General features: G+C 48.0%; 2 non-coding genes and 1 pseudogene across 2 annotated transcripts; all 3 read left to right on the top strand.

Moving 5' to 3' along the window:
- Positions 1-2,012: 2,012 nt before the first annotated feature.
- LOC132708484 (small subunit ribosomal RNA) lies at positions 2,013-3,943 on the top strand. Its single transcript, XR_009619966.1, has one exon. It is a non-coding gene; the product is annotated as a small subunit ribosomal RNA (ribosomal RNA).
- A 566-nt stretch (positions 3,944-4,509) lies between these two features.
- On the top strand, positions 4,510-4,664 carry LOC132708481 (5.8S ribosomal RNA). Its single transcript, XR_009619963.1, has one exon. It is a non-coding gene; the product is annotated as a 5.8S ribosomal RNA (ribosomal RNA).
- Positions 4,665-5,176: 512 nt separating this feature from the next.
- Positions 5,177-5,995, top strand: part of LOC132708480 (large subunit ribosomal RNA) — a 6,570-nt pseudogene continuing 5,751 nt past the window's right edge.

Consider the following 5,995-nt stretch of genomic DNA (forward strand, 5'->3'; position numbering starts at 1 on the left):
TTTGGTTTCTTTTGCTGAATTTTCGCTAGTTTTGGTTACTTTGGTTTATTATTTCCAGTTTCGGCCGCTATTGGTTAGTTAGGATTATCGTTAGTTTTGGGTTTGTTTAGGATAATTTTGGCTTGTTTTTGTTAATTTTGACTACTTTTGCTTAATTTTGCTTAGTTTTGGTTACTTTGGTTTATTATTTCCAGTTTCGGCCGCTATTAGTTAGTTAGGGTTCATTTCGGTTAGTTTTTGTGAACGTTTCCTATTTTTGCTTAATTATCGTTAGTTTTGGTTTGTTTAGGATAAGTTTGGCTTGTTTTTGTTAATTTTGACTACTTTTGCTTAATTTTGCTTAGTTTTGTTTACTTTGGTTTATTATTTCCAGTTTCGGCCGCTATTAGTTAGTTATGGTTCGTTTCGGTTAGTTTTTGTGAACGTTTCCTATTTTTGCTTAATTATCGTTAGTTTTGGTTTGTTCAGGATAAGTTTGGCTTGTTTTTGTTAATTTTGACTACTTTTGCTTAATTTTGCTTAGTTTTGGATAATTTGGTTTGTTTTGCCGAACTTTGGCCAATTTTGGTTTGTTATGATTAATTTTGCTTAGTTGTGGTTATTTTTGTTCCTTTTGGTTAGTTTTGTTTAATTTTGGTTATATTCGGTTAATTTTGGTTAGTTTTGCTTATTTTTGCTTTGTTTCGGTTAGTTTTGCTTATTTTTCTCTGCTCGCGGCTAGCGGCAAAAACCTTTTATGGGAGTATATGTTAAAATGAATAAAATAAAAAAAAAAAAACAAAACTCTCTTCCCGCTGGTCCGCAATATTAAAGAAGACGGACTTATAAATGTTTAATAATGAATTTATTAAATCGCGAGAAAAAAAAATGCAAACACCCGAAATTAAAAATGATGGAGAGTATCGTCCGACAAAATCCGGGGACGGCGATTTATTTTTAAGTCGGAACCGGAACCGGCGGTCAGTTAACAAAAGTAAGTAAAGAAAAAAAAATATTTGAAAAAGTGCCCGCTTTAACCAAATCGAACGTAACCACGAGCGAAAGTTTCGCTCCGAACTTTATTTGCCCGCCGCAGCCGATATTCGGGTTTTCACGTGAAACGTTCGGAAGACTAAGGAATGGTCCGTTACCTATAATAGGTGAGATGGTCTCGAGCGCGACCGCCGCGTCGTGCGTATAGACACTTCTCCCTTCGCAGAGCAAAATGCTTTTTCGATCGTTAGATCGCCTTCGAGTCGACCGTTTGGCGCGATTAATTGGCTCGCTTAACATTTTCGTATCGTGGGTTCAATTTTTTAAGAAAAATTGGTTTCCTTCATCGGTACGGGAACGTAGACCGTTTTTCGTTTGCCATCGGCCCGTCTTCGTAGCAGCGATTGCTCGAGCGTTCGAAAACATTTTAAGGCTCCGCACCTTATACAGCTAGATCGCGAACTTAGCGGGTGTTTTAAAGTAAGATTTGGCACTTCGTGGTTCGAAAGCGGTCGCCCTATAATATTTTTCTTCCGAAAAATTTGCGATAACTCTCATCTAACCGAGCGAGTTTATATGCGAATCCGGAACGTTTCTTTCGAGAAATCTCGTGTCGCTTTCAATCTAGCGAAGAGTGATCGAGAGAATGTCCGAAAATTTCCGTCGATCGACGTTCGTTGCCCGAGGCACATCGGTTCGACGCGCGCCGCATTTTAAAGCTTATTATGCGCGCGCGAGTCGGATTGTTTGATCGCGCACTCACGTCGTCTCGATATTTATTACCAACAAAAAAAAATTGGACGGATCGCGTCCGAATAATAATAATAACGAGTGTGGCGTCGGGAACGGTTCATTTCCGTACTCGCACGCTATCACCGCCACACAAAGTGGTCGCGTCTGTTTCTATTTAAAAATAAAATAAACGCGTTTCGCGCGCGTAATTATTATTTTTAAAAAAGAGACTGTTTGTTGTCGTACCGCGCCCGATCGTCGTCATCCGTGGCGGCGGCGGCGGCGGCGCGCTCGACACGTAGAACAGCTCCCTGGTTGATCCTGCCAGTAGTCATATGCTTGTCTCAAAGATTAAGCCATGCATGTTTCAGTACAAGCCAAATTAAGGTGAAACCGCGAAAGGCTCATTAAATCAGTTATGGTTCCTTAGATCGTACCCACAATTACTTGGATAACTGTGGTAATTCTAGAGCTAATACATGCAAACAGAGGTCCGACCGGAGACGGAAGGAGTGCTTTTATTAGATCAAAACCAATCGGTGGCGGGTTCGCGCCCGACATCGTTCAACTTGGTGACTCTGAATAACTTTACGCTGATCGCACGGTCTCGCACCGGCGACGCATCTTTCAAATGTCTGCCTTATCAACTGTCGATGGTAGGTTCTGCGCCTACCATGGTCGTAACGGGTAACGGGGAATCAGGGTTCGATTCCGGAGAGGGAGCCTGAGAAACGGCTACCATATCCAAGGAGGGCAGCAGGCGCGCAAATTACCCACTCCCGGCACGGGGAGGTAGTGACGAAAAATAACGATACGGGACTCATCCGAGGCCCCGTAATCGGAATGAGTACACTCTAAACCCTTTAACGAGGATCAATTGGAGGGCAAGTCTGGTGCCAGCAGCCGCGGTAATTCCAGCTCCAATAGCGTATATTAAAGTTGTTGCGGTTAAAAAGCTCGTAGTCGAATTTGTGTCTCGCGCCGCCGGTTCATCGTCCGCGGTGTTAACTGGCGTGCCGCGAGACGTCCTGCCGGTGGACTTAGCCCGTTCACGCGGGCGGTCCAACTCAATCCTGCCGCGGTGCTCTTCATTGAGTGTCGAGGTGGGCCGGCACGTTTACTTTGAACAAATTAGAGTGCTTAAAGCAGGCTAAAACTTCGCCTGAATACTGTGTGCATGGAATAATGGAATAGGACCTCGGTTCTATTTTGTTGGTTTTCGGAACCCCGAGGTAATGATTAATAGGAACGGATGGGGGCATTCGTATTGCGACGTTAGAGGTGAAATTCTTGGATCGTCGCAAGACGGACAGAAGCGAAAGCATTTGCCAAAAACGTTTTCATTGATCAAGAACGAAAGTTAGAGGTTCGAAGGCGATCAGATACCGCCCTAGTTCTAACTGTAAACTATGCCAGCTAGCGATCCGCCGACGTTCCTCCGATGACTCGGCGGGCAGCTTCCGGGAAACCAAAGCTTTTGGGTTCCGGGGGAAGTATGGTTGCAAAGCTGAAACTTAAAGGAATTGACGGAAGGGCACCACCAGGAGTGGAGCCTGCGGCTTAATTTGACTCAACACGGGAAACCTCACCAGGCCCGGACACCGGAAGGATTGACAGATTGAGAGCTCTTTCTTGATTCGGTGGGTGGTGGTGCATGGCCGTTCTTAGTTGGTGGAGCGATTTGTCTGGTTAATTCCGATAACGAACGAGACTCTAGCCTGCTAACTAGGCGTATTTAGACATCTCAAAGGCCGGCCGGCTCGGGGTTCGCCCCGTTGTCGCGCGCGGTTTTTACTGTCTGCGTACAAACAATTCTTCTTAGAGGGACAGGCGGCTTCTAGCCGCACGAGATTGAGCAATAACAGGTCTGTGATGCCCTTAGATGTTCTGGGCCGCACGCGCGCTACACTGAAGGAATCAGCGTGTCCTCCCTGGCCGAGAGGCCCGGGTAACCCGCTGAACCTCCTTCGTGCTAGGGATTGGGGCTTGCAATTGTTCCCCATGAACGAGGAATTCCCAGTAAGCGCGAGTCATAAGCTCGCGTTGATTACGTCCCTGCCCTTTGTACACACCGCCCGTCGCTACTACCGATTGAATGATTTAGTGAGGTCTTCGGACCGATACGCCGATGGCGTTTCGGCGTCGTCGATGTGTCCGGGAAGTTGACCAAACTTGATCATTTAGAGGAAGTAAAAGTCGTAACAAGGTTTCCGTAGGTGAACCTGCGGAAGGATCATTAAAGTGATAATAAAAATTACACAGTTTGTCTTTATTTAGTCGAACGAATTTTTGTCGCTGACGCTCGGTCGAAAATATCTCGCGTCGATCTTTAAGTCGGCCGCGATTAAATTCGACGACTACGACGACCACTCGACCACCGTAAAAAAGGGGAGAGAGGAGTAGGAGTAGGAGGAGCGCCGACAAAATTCCGGGTACCTAGACGGAACTCGAAGCGCGAAACCTAGTTTCGCGCTCGCCGTCGACAAGGTGTCAAACGATATTCGCCCGGAGCACCGAAAAGTACTTACACCCACCCGCGACCCGCGAGGAGGTGTGTATATAAACTTTAAACCGGCGCGGGTCGTCCGAACGCGAACGCGCGCGCGCCTACCGTCTGAATAATAAAGAACAAAGGGCGCGCGGCGAAGTGTTCCGTCGGATAGACCGGCCCGAAATCGAACTTTTTTTTTTTTTTTACGTCGAAAGGTATATACCTCGCCTTCCGTAAAAAAAATGTATGTGTCGATAACAACGCCGACGACTCTTTTTCGGAGACGAAAAGCGTTAAACCGATCGAAAAAAGATTACCCTAAACGGTGGATCACTTGGCTCGTGGGTCGATGAAGAACGCAGCTAATTGCGCGTCAACTTGTGAACTGCAGGACACATGAACATCGACATTTCGAACGCACATTGCGGTCCTCGGATTCTGTTCCCGGACCACTCCTGGCTGAGGGTCGTATCCAATTTAAAGACTGCTCGGTTTTTTCGCCCGCGAGGCGCGAGAAACGTCGGAGCGAGTTGGACGTGTAGCGCGGGAAGGAGTGAGGAGCAACAGCACGTTCGCGCTTAGCGCGCGATCTCTCTCCTACCCGGTCTCGCGACGTTTTAAAACGCGAAAGCGAAACTCCGGCCGCGTTCTAAGGAACGCGACCGAGTTTGCGAACGACGTCGATTTTCGACGCACCGGTTCGTCGCGTCGCGCTCGCTTAAAAGCGCGAGAGACGAGCGTAATTAAAACCGCCCGCGTATGTCGCAGGTCCGCGCAAAATTGACGATCGTCGTGTCCGTTATTTTCTCGATAAGAAGAAAAGGTGTCCGACGTCTGATCGTTTGCGGCCGCGTAACGAGTGGTGGATATAGCGGTTTTAAATATAAACGCTGAACCGTTTCGAAATTCACGTCTACGTTTTATATATATATTTATATATATATATATATATATATATATATATATAATGATTTTATCGATCGACCTCAGAGCAGGTGAGACTACCCGCCGAATTTAAGCATATTAATAAGCGGAGGAAAAGAAACTAATTAGGATTCCCTCAGTAGCTGCGAGCGAACAGGGAAGAGCCCAGCACCGAATCCCGCGGCCGATACCGGGCGCCGGGAAATGTGGTGTTAGGGAGGTTCCGTTATCCCGAGATCGTCCGGCGCGTCCAAGTCCTTCTTGAACGGGGCCACAGCCCATAGAGGGTGCCAGGCCCGTAGCGACCGCCGTCGATCGCGGGAGGGATCTCCTCAGAGTCGGGTTGCTTGAGAGTGCAGCCCTAAGCGGGTGGTAAACTCCATCTAAGGCTAAATATGACCACGAGACCGATAGCGAACAAGTACCGTGAGGGAAAGTTGAAAAGCACTTTGAAGAGAGAGTTCAATAGTACGTGAAACCGTTTAGGGGTAAACCTGAGAAACCCGAAAGGTCGAAGGGAGAAATTCATTCGCGTTTCGGAGTCGGCGCGAGACGTTCGCGCGACGGGGAGGACGGTTACCCGTTACCTTTTCCGCGCCTTACGTTTTTCGACCCGGCATCGAACGCGTGCACTTTTCTCCTGGTAGGACGTCGCGATCCGTCGGGCGTCGGTCTAAGGTCCGCGGCGGAGCCCGCGCGGTTTTCTCGAATCGCGCGGACCCGCGGTATCCTGACCGACTCGCTCGACGGTACGAGAAAGGTCACGGGTCGCTTTAAAAGCGTTCGACTCGCGGCAAGCGCTCCGGATACTAGTCGGCTATCGGACCCGGTGCCGGTACCGACCTCCGGTGACTGTTGGCCTCGAAGTTCTCGAAC

Source organism: Cylas formicarius, unplaced genomic scaffold (genome assembly GCF_029955315.1).
Source record: "Cylas formicarius isolate icCylForm1 unplaced genomic scaffold, icCylForm1.1 PGA_scaffold_123__1_contigs__length_76028, whole genome shotgun sequence".
NCBI lineage: Eukaryota > Metazoa > Arthropoda > Insecta > Coleoptera > Brentidae > Cylas > Cylas formicarius.